The sequence below is a fragment of the Macaca fascicularis genome, chromosome 4, assembly GCF_037993035.2.
Source record: "Macaca fascicularis isolate 582-1 chromosome 4, T2T-MFA8v1.1".
In the NCBI taxonomy this organism is placed as follows: domain Eukaryota; kingdom Metazoa; phylum Chordata; class Mammalia; order Primates; family Cercopithecidae; genus Macaca; species Macaca fascicularis.
The window spans coordinates 156,590,600-156,605,881 of record NC_088378.1 but is presented as its reverse complement, the minus strand read 5'-3'; the positions used below and the strand labels follow the sequence as shown (position 1 = coordinate 156,605,881).

General features: G+C 45.0%; 1 protein-coding gene across 1 annotated transcript in view; it reads right to left on the bottom strand.

Moving 5' to 3' along the window:
* ATXN1 (ataxin 1) overlaps positions 1–15,282 on the bottom strand; it is a 458,573-nt gene that overhangs the window by 8,654 nt on the left and 434,637 nt on the right. The gene's annotated exons all lie outside the window — the stretch shown is intronic.

The following is a 15,282-nucleotide window of genomic DNA, read 5'->3' as shown; positions in this document are numbered from 1 at the left end:
GATGTAGTAGACTAGGTAATTTGGACCAACCCTCCTTCTGAGGACAACTAAAAACTCTGAACAAAAATGTAAGCAAACAAATAAATTTAAAAACTCTGGACAAAATGTTTAAAGTTTTTTTCTTATAGTACTGGACAGCAAATAAGATAGTAAAAAGGCCAGGTGCGGTGGCTCATGCCTGTAATTCCAGCACTTTGGGAGGCCAAGGCGCATGGATCATCTGAGGTCAGGAGTTTGAGACCAGCCTGGCTAACATGGCAAAATCCCGTCTCTACTAAAAATACAAAACTTAGCCAAGTGTAGTGGCAGGCGTCTAGAATCCCAGCTACTCAGAAGGGAGAATCGCTTGAACCCGGGGGACGGAAGTTGCAGTGAGCCAAGATTGCACCACTTTATTCTGAGACCAGCCTAGCCAGCATGGTGAAACCCTGTCTCTACTAAAAATACAAAAATTAGCCAGGTGTGGTGGCAGGTGCCTATAATCCCAGCTACTCGGGAGGCTGAGGAAGAAGACTTGCTTGAACCCAGGAGGCAGAGGCTGCAGTGAGCCGAGATCGCAGCACTCTACTCCAGCCTGGGCGATAGAGCGAAACTCCATCTCTCTGTCTCTCTCTCTCTCTCTCTGCCTCTCTCTCTGTCTCTCTGTCTCTCTCTCTCTCTCTCTCTCTCTCTCTCTCTCACACACACACACACACACACACACACACACACACACACACACACACACAAAGTCCCTGGGTTGGATCAGGAAAGCATGATGGCCCAGGCAGTTGAAGCTGGTGTTAGGGGCCTGTTATCTCCTGAAGACACCTGAACATTCCAAAGTGGAGCAGTTGGGAAACCAACTGGACTTTTGATAATGTTAAGAGCATAGGGAAAAGGTAATGAAGTTCAGGGTACATCAAGGGAGGGTGCTCTCTGGTGAACCCCATTCTTTTCAGTTGTGACCCCAAAGCACTGTCCCTTAGAGGTGACAGTGAACCACAAGCCAACAGGCCTTTCAAGGTCTCAAGCTCAGATTTGACTCATCTGAGTTCCTAAAACTGGATTAAGGTCTTGAATTATTTTCACAATTTTGCAAATAAAAGCATTCAATTTAAAAAGGGGAAGTGGTGGTCATGAGGAGACCAGATAACATGTATAAACACTAATAAAATATCAGATCTTAAAAACAGATGCTCCAGGGCTTCTCATATAGAGTCATACATACAGACTTTACAATGACTATGCTTACAATATTCAAGAAGATTAAAGACAGCTTGAGAATTTTGATAGGAAACTAGGACCTGTTTTTAAAAGATCCATGAAGCCAGGCATGGTGGCTCACATCTGTAATCCCAGCACTTTGGGAGGCTGAGACGGGGATGATCACTTGAGGCCAGGAGTTTCAGATCAGTCTGGGCAACAAAGTGAGACCCTGTTTCTACAGAATTAAAAAAAAAAAATAGCCTAGTGTGGTGATGCGCGCCTGTAGTCCCAACTACTCAGGAGGCTGAGGCAGGAAGATCTTGAGCCCAGGAGTTAGAGGCTGCAGTGAGCTATGATCGCAAGATGCACTCCAGCCTGGGCAACAGAGTGAGACCCTGTTTCTAAAAAAATTAATTAATTTTTAAAAAGATCTATGAGAATTATAGAATTAAAATATACACCCATTGAAATCAAGAATGCAATGAGTTTTCCAGTTGAATAGACGTGGATTAAGAAAGAATTCATGAAGTGGATTCTCTAATTAGAGCTTTAGAAGAGACTCCACAGAGTGAACATAGAGACAAAAAGATGGTTAATATGGAGGAGAGGGTAAGAGACAGATAAGATAAATTGAGAGGGTCTAACAGACATTAATATGGAGGAGAGGGTAAGAGACAGATAAGATAAATTGAGAGGGGCTAAAAGACACACAATTTGAATCCTAGGAGGAAGAAGAGAGGGGAGGTAACAGGGCAGAAGTAATATTTGAGGAGGTAATGGCTAAGAATTTTCCCACACTGAAGAAGGATAGTAAAACAGTTTCAAGAAGGCCTAGCTCAAACAGGAAAAATAAAAAGAAATCCTCACTGAGGCAGATGAGAAATAAATTGCTATAAATCAAAGACATCTTGCAGACTACACAGGAAAAAAATATCATTAAGTCTCTAGAACAGGCTGGGCATGGTGATTCATGCCTGTAATCCCAGCACTTTGGGAGGCCGAGGCGGGTGGATCACCGGAGGTCAGGAGTTTGAGACCACCTCGGCCAACATGGTGAAACCCCATCTCTACTAAAAATATAAAAATTAGCCGGGCATGGTGGCAGGAGCCTGTAATCCCAGCTACTTGGGAGGCTGAGGCAGGAGAATCGCTTGAACCCGGGAGGCCGAGGTTGCAGTAAGCCAAGATCATGCCATCGCACTCCAGCCTTGGTGACAACAGAGAAACTCCATTTAAAAAAAAGAAAAAAAAAAAAGCCTTTAAAACAAAATACATATTACCTCCAAATAAGCAACAACTGAACTCACACTTTACATCTCAACAAAAATAATGGAAGCCAGTAGACAATGGAAATAATGGAATATCTTTATAGTGCTAAAGAAAAATAATTGCCAATTGAGAATTCTGTATGGAGCAAAAAGGTCCTTCCAGAATGAAGGCAAAATAGAGGCACGTTCAGACAAACAGTAACTAAAAGAATTCACCATCAACAGATCTGCATTACAGAAAATACTAAAACGTATTCTTTAGGTAGAGAAAAAACAAATCTAGATTGAAGTTTGTACAGGGAGGAATGAAGAGGAATGAAAATGGTAGATATGTGGTAAATCTAAAATAATATTGGCTATATGTAACAATATTTAAAATATTCTGTTTTTTTTTTTCTTTTTGTGAGAGGGAGTCTTGCTCTGTCGCCCAGGCTGGAGCGCAGTGGCACGATCTCGGCTCACTGCAATCTCCGCCTCCCGCGTTCAAGCGAGTCTCCTGCCTTAGCCTCCTGAGTAGCTGGGACTATAGGCACGTGCCATCATGCCTGGTTAACTTTTGTATTTTTAGTAGAGATGGGGCTTCACCATGTTGGCCAGGATGGTCTCGATCTCCTGACCTCATGATCCACCCGCCTCAGTCTCCCAAAGTGCTGAGATTACAGGCGTGAGCCACCGCGCCCGGCCTCTGTTGGATTTTATACACATGCAGACACACAAAACCACACATGCATAATTGAAGTACCAAAAAAACTTTAAAAGTAGTAAATTTCCACGGATTGTGGCTTTTCTACTTCATCTTTTTTGTCTCCTTTGTTAACTCTGATTGATACAGTTGTGATACACTTCTAGAATGACAGAGTTTACTGGATCCACACAAGGCATGTTTTTAGAAGAGACAACTAGAGTACATTCATATGGCAGCCTGTAAGCATGAACCCATACACCTGCGTGTATTACTGGGGGGAAAGTTTCATTGTTCTGGGCTAGTTTTATAATGTGAAGCAAGCTAAAAGTTTTTGAGTGCCTACTCTCTGTCAAGCTCTCAGGTACAAACTTTACAAAAAGTATTTTGTTTAATGTTCACAACAGTATTAGTATGGAATAGTATAGATATGCCAATTTTATAAATTTTATGAATAGTCACAGAGAGATTAAGTCACTTGCCTAATGTCATAGCTATTAGCTGATGGGTTTAGGATTTTATCCCAGTCTTTGGCCCCCAAACCCATTTTCTTTTTTCTATGCCTCCTGACCTCTACCCTTGTGAGCAAAGATATTACAATGCCACCAAAAGAGATGAACTCAGCATTACCACTACCCCGCAACAGTGGTGAATATTGCCTGAAATAAGTAGGATCCAAAGGCATGAGCTCATGGGCTTGTTCCATGGTACAGATAATTGTGATGTAGTGTCTGCCTTATAGCCACTCATACAATTCTAGTTACCCTGTACAAGTGTGCGACACTATTCAGTTTCAAAACTACATTTACATCACACACACAAACATATATGTGCATATATACATAGACAAATACACTTACAAGTGACTGTATCAGATGGGGATACCCACTGTATTCTAAGTAGGAGGACTGATCTGGAACTGGCTCCACAGATCCTCTCCCAAACCTTTCAGAGCCATTAACAACACAAACTGAACAGAAGGAAACCAATCCCACATCAAGTGGAGATTGTTTTGCTGTAAATCCAAGTTGTAAAAATAAAACTCTCAGGTGTTAATATCTATCTCGTAAGACTCTCTACCAGAGTTGCGGTTTGCTTATTCTTGCCCATCACCAGGCAGAGGTAATGTGACATTCAAAAGACCAGAAACCTTATTTCCAAACATGTCAGCCTCTTTTTTGGTTCTGTGTGTTCCTGGATAACTCCCTGCCTCTTTGTTGGCAGACGGCCGGACACCTACCCATGGAGAGGCCCTTGGTGTGTGAGCCACATTATACACACTTCACAGGGCAGGCAATATTTTGTTTTCTGAAAATAACATCTACTACGTGTTCACAGATAAACCTATCTGAGGATGTCCACGTTACCAAGTATCTGTAGGCTCATCAAGAAATGTCTACAAGCCCTTTATAACAGGTACTATAATTGATTACTGCAAAAGCCAGGACACAGATGCTCATGTTCCCCACTAAAGACTTCCTAATGTTGTCGGACGTTTTAAACTCTTTCATTATTTTCACATCTCAGAACTCCAAAGACACCACTCTTGTAATCCCAGCACTTTGGGAGGCTGAGGTACAACTGTGAAATAGCAAAAGAATGAACATAACTAACTTCATTTTTGTTTAAAGGGTTTTACCCTTTCCTGCATGTAGGCTAGGATAATTTTATAGCACCGAGATAATATACACAAACAACAATCATGTACTTTTAGAAACTAACTCTGGGATTAAAGGGGAAGTATAAAAACAACTAACTATATATTGTTAAAGACTGATAGGAGTGGCTGGGCACGGTGGCTCACGCCTGTAATCCCAGTACTTTGGGAGGCCGAGGCAGGTGGATCACCTGAGGTCAGGAGTTTGAGACCAGTCTGGCCAAGATAGTGAAACCCTCTACTAAAAATACAAAAGACTGATAGGAGCATTGTGACCTGACCAAGGACAAAGAAGTTCCCAACCTTCTCGAACCCTCACTGGTGCCCAAATGTCTACGGTCCTCAGTTGCCTCGATACCAACCTCCTTGTCTCCCCCATAGCCCCCTTCCATAAAAACCCTCCAACCAGCCTAAAAAATTGGAGATGGTACTTAATTTTTTACAAATTATTATTATTATTTCTTGAGATGGATTCTCGCTCTGTTGCCCAGGCTAGAATGCAGTGGTACAATCTTGACTCACTGCAGCCTCTGCCTCCTGGGTTCAAGCGATTCTCCTGCCTCAGCCTCCTGAGTAGCTGAGACTACAGGCATGTGCCACCACACCTGGCTAATTTTTGTATTTTTCAGTAGAGATGGTGTTTCGCCATGTTGGTCAGGCTGGTATCAAACTCCTGACCTCAGGTGATCCGCCTGCCTTGGCCTCCCAAAGTGTTGGGAATACAGGTGTGAGCTACCGTGCCCGGCCTGGAGATGGTACTTTAGAAGCCTAGCTCATCATCTTCTCAACTATGCTGGCTTTCCCAATAAACCTGCGTTTCCTCTCACCAACCTCATCTCTCATATTTGGCTTTTGAGTGGTGAGCAGCCAAACCTAAGTTCGGTTACAGAGGCGGGAGGGTCACTCGAGCTACTGCACCACTCCAGCCTGTGTGCCAGAGCAGGACTCTGTCTCTAAAAACCAAACCGAACCAAACCAAACTCCAAACCTCCAAAGACAGGCCTTAGAATTAAATGCTGTGGTGTGAGCCATAGCTAGAATAGCCTACTGAAAAATTCACGAGAGAAAAGTGATGGAGAGAGAGAATATTTGAGATGTGCACTAAAATAAGATGATGTTAATGGATTTTTTGTTTTGTTTTGTTTTCTGAGACAGAGTCTTGCTCTGTCTCCCAGCTTGGAGTGCAGTGGCACCATCTCAGCTCACTGCAATCTCTGTCTCCTGGATTCGAGCGATTCTCCTGCCTCAGCCTCCTAAGTAGCAGGGATTACAGGTGCCCACCACCACCCCTGGCTAATTTTTTTATATTTTTAGTAGACACGGGTTTCCCCATGTTGGCCAGGCTGGTCTCGAACTCCTGACCTCAGGCGATCTGCCCGCCTCAGCCTCCCAAAATGCTAGGATTACAGACATGAGCCACTGTGCCCACCTGGCCTGTTAATGGAATTTATGTTAACCTAGATAGGCTTGGGAGATTCTTCTTTAATCACTTCAAAGCCTTCTCTTTGCTTCTTTTTTGCCTAAATTCTGCCTTTGCTTCCTACCAAAGGAGCTGTGTCACCCTGTGAAAAGATGCCACGACCAGCTATTAGCTGGGTCCATGAAAGCTGAGGTGGGAGCAGAAGATTATTCAGATAATCTGATCATTGTAGGCACATATTGGATAGCCTGCCAGCCCAATGCTAGTTTTCTCCTCACTAATTAGTGTGAACTATCTAGACAATGCACTTTCCCCTGCTTGGGGTCTGAATGTATGTGAAGGAAAATAACTTTTTTTCCCTTTCTTTGGTGAAAGTTAAAATCTTGTTGCACACATCTCAAATAGGTACACTCATGTATTCATAGCGAATCTATTTTTATTTTATAATTAGGTGTGTCATAAGGATATACACATTCTTAAAGGTTAACTGATCATTAACGGTTAATGAAGAAATCTCACTGAGGGATTTTTCAGTAAGAATATATATAATCAAATCGGTTGCTTGCAATTCCCTTGGAGAGGAGCCTTCTCCATCTCAAAACATGCTGTCAGTGCCAGCGGGGACTGGTTTGGATGTGAAACAGAGACGGTGTGATTTTGTAGGATGATGTCATCTTCAACTGGAACAATGAGCCTGTGAATTCCTTGAATTTAAGACTCATATGGGTGCTCCCTATGATGCTGACAGCTTCAAAATATTGTTATTATTATTATTTTTTTTTTGAGATGGAGTCTTGCTCTGTTGTCCAGGCTGGAGTGTAGTGGCGCCATCTCGGCTCACTGCAACCTCCACCTCCTGGGTTCAATCACCTCCTGGGACTACAGGCATGACCCACCACACCTGGCTAATTTTTGTATGTTTAGTAGGGATGGGGTTTTACTATGTTGGCCTGGCTGGTCTTGAACTCCTGACCTCAAGTGATCTGCCCGCCTTGGCCTCCCAAAGTGCTGGGATTACAGGCGTGAGTCACTGCGCCTGACCTCAAAATAATATTGAGTGTTCCTAATGACACATGTCAGGCTTTGCAGCTTTAATAAAAGTTCAACAAGTACACACCAAGCACCTGCGAAGTGTCAGGAACCTTAGAAGAGCAGCTATGGGTTAAGACCTAGTTTCTTGCCTCCCACGAGGAGACAGAACATACATGCAAAACAAAACACAAGGGCACATCTGGACACCAGTGACCACGCTATCTGATGATGTCCACTCAGATGTCAAACAGGCAACTCAAACTTAAAGTGACCTAAAACACATCAGACCTCCCCATGTGCCCGTGCCCGGTGGCCATCCCATGTTCTTCCCCATCTCCATAAATGGTATCCCATTCTTCTGGCTGTTCAGTCAAGGACCCGGGAATCACACTTCCTTTTGCTCTTTCTCTTACATCACATACATCCCAATTATAAGCAAACTGTATGGGTTCCTTTTCCAAATGCACCTAGAATGAGACTATTTTTCACTACCTCCACCACCTCTGTCCTGGCCATGCTGCATCTCACTCGCTCAGTCACCATATGCAAGCTCGATGTGCTCTGCATGTGCACCTTACTCCCTACACCATAGCAACAGTGGTCTCCTTGCTGGTCCTTTAACCCCACTTGCGCCTTCCATCTGGGCACCTGCTACTCTCTCCATTCATTTGGAATCTTTTTTGCCTCACGTACTGTTGCCACCCACTCTCCTTCTCAGAGACAACTCCCCTGACAGCTCTATTTAAAATAACAACACTCTAGTTTCCATAGTTTCTCTTTTCTTTTTTTATTTTGAGATAGGGTCTTGTTCTGTTGCCCAGGCTGGAGTGCAGTAGCATGATCATGACTCACTGCAGCCTTGACCTCCTGGGCTCAAGAGGTCCTCCTGCCTCAGCTGCCTGAGTAGTTGGGACCACATGCATGCACCACCATGTCCAGCTAATGTTCTGTTGATGATGATAATGATGATTATTATGTAGAGAAGGAGTCTTGCTATGTTGGCCAGGCCGGTTTCAAAACTCCTGGCCTCAAGTTCCCTCTTGCCTTGGCCTCCCAAAGTGCTGAGATTACAAGCATGAGCCACCTAGCCTGGCCCCTTCTCCTCTTTATACCAGGGATCCCCAACCCCCAGGCAATGGACTGGTAGTAGTCGATGGCCTGTTAGGTACTGGGCTGCACAGCTGGAGGTGAGTGACCATTCCCAACTGAGCTCCACCTCCTGTCAGATCAGTCGCAAGCATTAGATTCTCATAGGAACATGAATCCTATTGTAAAGTGAGCATGCAAGGAATCCAGGTTGCGTGCTCCTTATGAGAATCTAACTAATGCCTGATGATCTGAGGTGGAACAGTTTCATCCCAAAATCATCCCTGTCCCTCTTCCCATCCTGTGAAAAAATCTTCTTCCATGAAACCAGTCCCTGGTGCCAAAGGGGACTGGTTATCTTCTTATGCATTCCTTTTAATTTACTTGGGTGAGACGGGCTGATCATGAGGTCAGGAGTTCGAGATCAGCCTGGCCAACATGGTGAAACCCTATCTCTACTAAAAGTACAAAAAAATTAGCCAGGTGTGGTGGCGGGCGCCTGTAAATCTCAGCTACTCAGGAGGCTGAGGCAGGAGAATTGCTTGAACCCGGGAGGCGGAGGTTGCAGTGAGCCGAGATCGCGCGATTGCACCCCAGCCCAGGCAACAGTACAAGACTCCATCCTAAAAAAAAAAAAAAAACAAAAAAAACCTGAAAGAATAGTTCTGTTTGCCTTCTGTATGGAAAAACATTGCAATGGTACAACTAGACAACAGGGGGCAATAGAGAGACTGCCTGTCTTTTTTTTTCCTTTTTCTTTTTCTTTTTTTTTTTTTTTTTTTTTTTTTTACCAGCCAGAACTAAAGTGGGCTATGGCCTCCACCAGGGAGAGGAGCAGAGCTTTCTCCAGGTTGTGGCTTACCCGCTAACAGGGAGCTTTCTCAGCGGAGCCATAGCCACCTCACCTTGTCAGATGCTGAGGTCGTCATGATTTTATTGAATCATATACTTCAGTTATTTTCTCTCCACTCTCGTTCCTGCAGCTGTGTTAGTAATCATTAAGTCATTTTATGATCTTGCTGGGGTTCCACACATTTTTCAGAATGGTTTCTGATGAAATCTCAATGAAAATAAACTCATGGGAGCAGTACCACAGATAACCAAAGCATGTTACATAACGCCAGACAGCTCAGTAGAGCCCATTTTTTTCATCCAATAAATATATTCTGTTTCAAACACACTAAGCAGTATGTAGGGTAGCCTTTATAACTTTTCTTTCTTTCTCTTTTTTTTAGATGGAGTCTCACTCTGTTGCCAAGGCTAGAGTGCAATAGTGCAATCTTGGTTCACGACAACCTCTACCTCCCAGGTTCAAGTGATTCTCCTGCTTCAGCCTCCCAAGTAGCTGGGATTACAGGCGCCTGCCACCACACCAGGCTGATTTTTTGTATTTAGTAGAGACAGGGTTTCATCATGTTGGTCAGGCTGGTCTTGAACTCTTGACCTCAGGTGATCCACGCACCTCGGCCTCCCAAAGTGCTGGGATTATAGATGTGAGCCACTGTGCTCAGGGATGGCCTTTGTCAGCTTGAGGCCCCTCTGTCTTTCATCTCTGGATGCACTGTCGCCAGCACCTCTTGCTTTTGAGGGTGGACTGCCTCCCACCATCCTCCACTCTTTCCCTTCCTTTTCCTGCTGCTGCCAGCAAGCCCATTTGCTCATCAGTGCGGCTATAAGAGATCTGCCTACTTCTTCCCTCCAGCCCCCTCAACTGACTCCTCTAAAACCATCACCTCCAACTCCCATTTGGGATGGAGGAACCAAGACAGGGAGACAACACAGACTCACTACTGGGCTCATAATTATTTATTCAGTGTCACCTTCCTAATCTGACTAAGTGACTGGCTTTTAAGAAAAATTTTAGCTCCTCTGTATGAAAATTCAATAAAATTCCTTTTACCACTTAGTCAATAACTACTATATCTAAACACTATGCACATACACACATATTTATGCTGTTTGATTGTATATTTCAATCTTAGATTGGTGCTATGTCTATATACACACATATGTACATATCACCAAAAACAAGATAGAAAGAAAACAAAGCGTCTGTTGTTTAAATATGTCTCCCTTTTCCTTCACAAGAGTCCCTGTTTTCACAAATTGCGAAGGGCATCTGTTTCACAAAACATTTTGTCGTGACACTATCCCAGACACACAAATTTCGCTTGTTGCTGGGAGCAATGAAATCTCTCATAAGCTCGATTTCAGTGAGTATGTCTTGTTTTTGGTGAAATTATTAAATTGGGTATTCTTTTGTCTGCAAGTGAAATTCTCAGTCTTGTTTTACCTGTAAAGGCCGGTCTGCTCTCCTGGAAGGCTAGTCTGCATGGTTACGTTCTCAGCATGAAAAAAATCAGAAAACCCTGTCTCAAGGATGAAGGGGGTAAGCGAGAGACCCGTTTACTGCAATGTTTAAAAATCATTAATAAAAACAGTCAAAACTCTTTGGCTGAGTGTAAGAATCTCTGTGAGTGTTCTATTTAAAACACTGAATCATGTTCACGCAAAGCCTGACTCAGTCCTTGGTGGAAGTGTTTCAGGGTTGTTCAGTAAACCCACACCCTAGCACCGGGATGCCTCCTAACACAAATCCCAAATTAAAAGCTGGGTTTTTCTCACACGTGGTAGCGTGGCTCACAGAGTTCCCTTGTGGGAAGGCCCTGTGGGGAGGCTCAGGGCTGGCCAGGAAGGACACAGTCCAGCGAGTGACCACAGCAGCTGTGACACGGAAGCCCTTAGGCACACAGGTTCTAGCTCACTTGCCTTCCTTTTCTGGGGCCTTAAAATGTGTGCCTTAGGCAGGGCACAGTGGCTCATCCCTGTAATCCCAGCACTTTGGGGACCTGAGGTGGGAGGATCACATGAGCTCAGGAGTTCAAGACCAGCCTGGGCAACATGGCAAGACCCCATGTCTACAGAAAAATACAAAAATTAGCTGGGTGTGGTGGTGTGTGCCTGTGGTCCCAGTCACTAGGGAGGCTGAGGTGGGAGGATTGCTTGAGCCTAGGAGGTCAAGGCTGCAGTGAGCTATTGTGGTGTCACTGCACTCCAGCCTGGGCAATAGAGCAAGACCCCATCTCAAAAAAAAGATGTGCCTTAAAGAACAACATAATATTCAGTGCTAAAAAGAAATGAGCTATCAGAGCAACAAGAAGACATGAAGAACCTGAAATGCATATCGCTAAGTGAGAGACGCCAGTGTGAAAAGGCGACATACTAGATGATTCCAAATGCATGGCATTCTGGAACAGTCAAAACTCTGGAGAGAGTAAAATGATCAGTGGGTTCCAGGGGTTTAAGGTGGGATGTGGGGGACAAATGGTTGATGCATAAGGAATTTTTAGGGTGGTACAGCTGTTCTGTATAATACTGTAATGCTGGATACATGACATCAGAAATTCATCAAAAACAGCATGTACAACACAGAGTGAACTGTAGTATGACTATGGACTTCAGTTAAAAATAAGGTATCAGTATTGGCTCATCAATTGTAACCAATCTATCATACCAATGCAAGATTTTAATAACGGAAAACTTATGTGTGTGGGACCTCTCTCTACTTGCTGTACACCTAAAACTGCTTTAAACAATAGTCTTTAATTTTTTTTTTTAATGCTATAAACAACAATGGTTGGAGAGAATCAAAACATATAAGATGACCCAGTTGGGAGCACGTGTAGCACATAAAGTTTAAAGCAGAGCATTTTTCTCTCTCTTTTTTTTTTTGGAGAGGTACAAAGACCCACAAACAAAAATGCGGTTTGACATAGTTTCTCTGTTGGAGCCTTTCCAGCATCAGAACAGACAGGAAGTGTGTATTACCAACAACTGCGGCACAAATCCAGGGCTGCGCTCTGCACACAGGGCAGTCACCAACTATCTATTTTTTGATACGTTAGGATTCATCGCCACCAAGCTCGGCATGTTCAATGTTGGCAAGTGGGTCTGCCTTGGCTGCAAAGGGACTGACTCTACAAGCTCATGTGCCGCCTGCATGAGGGCCTTAGCTATTTTTAGGTACCAGCTAATCCATTCAATGCATAATGCTACCATCGATGACTCACAGCTCACAGCAGTCAAGCTAAAAAATAGTAGAATGAAAGGAAAGCCATCGGTAGACACCCAGTAAGTACATCATGATAACAACTGCTGTACAAGCACACACAGGCACACTCACACCCACGCCAGGACAGTCGGGAGGAGGAAATGGCACTGAATATTAAGCAGCCACCAAGTCAGAGAAGCAGTCACCTCAGGAGGTGCTGGGAAGCGACAGACGGCCCTAATAACACACAGAGCCTGGCATTTAGGAAAGAAGCAAAGGAACGTGTCAGCCCAGAGCACTTTACCAATAAATTTTACAACTCCACTGAGCAAATGCTGTGTACTCTTCAGAGAAGCTGAACCTAGGAAGGGTGAAACAGAAGGATGGGATAATATAGAACGTCGCCAGATGGAAGCCAAAGGCTCCCTGACTGGGGCCATCCTGGGCAGGGCTGTCCCAGCGGACACATCGCTAAAAGCCTCTTGCAGAAAAAGAAGAGGAGCCCGGGAGCCCTTGTTTCTGCATTGGTTGTCTTACCTATCTGCAGGGCTGCAGCACCAATGCATCCCTCACATCCAGTTCATGCTCAGAAATAAGACTGATATGCTTACGCAGGCTGGCATGACATCATTCAGCCTTACAAACAGGAACGGCGGGAAGGGTGCTCTCCTCGGCCACTCGCGGACTCCACCCCGAGGATTACAGGCAGGGTAAAAACGGCTTATTGTGCTCGTTGGAAAAGTTCAGCCTCTTTCTAGACTTTCATCAGCTGCCTCTCCTTCCAGAAATGCTTTTTAGAACATGAGGCCTTTGATTTATTTTTCAGCTGTGAATCACTTTCTCAGGGCCAGAGCCATCGAAGTTGAAGCAGGGAAGGGAAAACTAACATTGCACAAGGTCCCAGTGCTACTGACGGGTGAGGGATACGTTCAGACTCAGCTCTCTTCAGGGCCAGTTCCTGCATTTTCCAAGCATCTAACCTACTTCCTACATAAGGAGGAGGTGCGAAGCCCCATCCTTCTTTTGAGTCGCATTGGCTCCCACGTTGATGCTATCGCTTGGGGGGTCCCATCTGGGATGCGCCACAGACTTATGGCCTCAAACGTGGAGGATATTAAGTGGATTATATTTGGCAGTGAGGCTCAAGGGAAGTGATTCTGTCATCCTTTGGGACTCTCAACCAGAATCAAGGCATGCCAAAGTAGCAACTCTCTTCCAGGGTGGGGAATGTGCTATCACCTTTCACTGAAGAGGAAGGAGGCTTCCTTTGGTGCACACAGTAACAATGGACAATACCTGGCATTCCCCTTTCCTCCTACAGTATCTAGGTGGGGGCCTGGGGGATGCATAGACGCTTTGCCCGAGCGAGAAATGCTGCACCGGGCAGGGCAATGCCACAGGGATAGTGACAAACACGGAAAAGCATTTTTCTCCTACATTGCCTTGTCTGGAGCGTCAGCTGGGACAATGCTGGGGGCATTTTTCCACAGTCTTAATGAGGAATTCAGCCCCTTAAAAATAATCCCCAAACTAAAACACCCCTCAGTTTTACACGAGATGGCTTTAGTTCCCACGAGGTCTGTATGCCGCTTAGCATGAGGTTCATGCTAAGAGGCATACATGAACATGTTCATCTTAATACCCTTCTTGGTTTTTGGTTAACTGATGCTAATCAATTTTTACAAGGGCTGTGCTGTTCTGGAAAGTATAAAAAGTGAAGCATTAAAGAACCGAGCAGTCTTGAGAGATTATCTCCTATGAAGAATCATATGTGGCCGGGTGCTGTGGCTCACGCCTGTCATCCCAGCACTTTGGGAGACCGAGGTGGGTGGATTGCTTGAGCCCAAGAGTTCCAGACCAGCATGGGCAAGATAGTGAAACCCTGTCTCTACAAAAAATACAGAAAATTAGCTGGGTATAGTGGCACACACCCATAGTCCCAGCTACTGGGGAGGCTGAGGTGGGAGGATCAATTGAACCCGTGAGGTTGAGGCTGCAGTGAGCCAATGGGCCCACCACTGCACTTCAGCCTGGGTGACAGGGCAAGACCCTGTCTCAAAACAAGCAAACAAATGAACATAACCACCACCGCCCCCCACACACAAAAACAAAACTCATTTGCCTGGTTTAGAGAGGAGAGAGCTGCAGCTCAGAAAGGTGAAGTAACTTGTCCTGCCAGAGACCCAAAGCCGCACCTCTGGGTCTGTCACCACCATACCGTATCACACGGCTTTCCCTGGGGGTGTGATGTTGGGGGGGGGGGGTCTTATGAGGTCAGGCATCCTCAAGAGTCTATTCATGCAGGATTTCTGCCTAGAGTCACAATGCCATCTGTTTTGGAGAAAACCATCTCTTCTTCCACAACTTCCCCAATCAAATTTGTGATTTTGCTTAGTAAGCTCAACCATTTGCACATTTCTGAATTTCTCTGTGGGTGCGGTGTCAGCGATGCCTAACCCGTTGAGAAGACCAGGAAGATTCTTCAGGCTAGAGGAGAAGAGCCCTCAGGAGGGCACTGCAGAGGGAGAGAAGGATGTAGCCTTTGGAACCTCAATTAAGTTCAGATATGAATTCTCTCTCTCCCTCCCATCTCCCCCTCTCATGCTCTCTGTCTGAATCTCCGCTGACTCTGAACCTGTCACTTGTGGCAAACACAGCTGGTGGAGTATTTTAGCTGCGATGATGTCAGCCGATTTCTGATAGGCTCCTCGGTAAAGTGACAAATCATTGGTTGCGTCAGGGCCTTGCACTTTTGTTTCTACACCGTGAAGCCCTAGCTGCCTTTTCAGCAGGTCTCAGCACACGTGCCTTTCTTTGCAGAAGCCCTTCCCAGCATGCAACACAGCCACGGGGGCTGACCCCACAGACCTGCGAACAGGCCCTGACAACACTTCTACC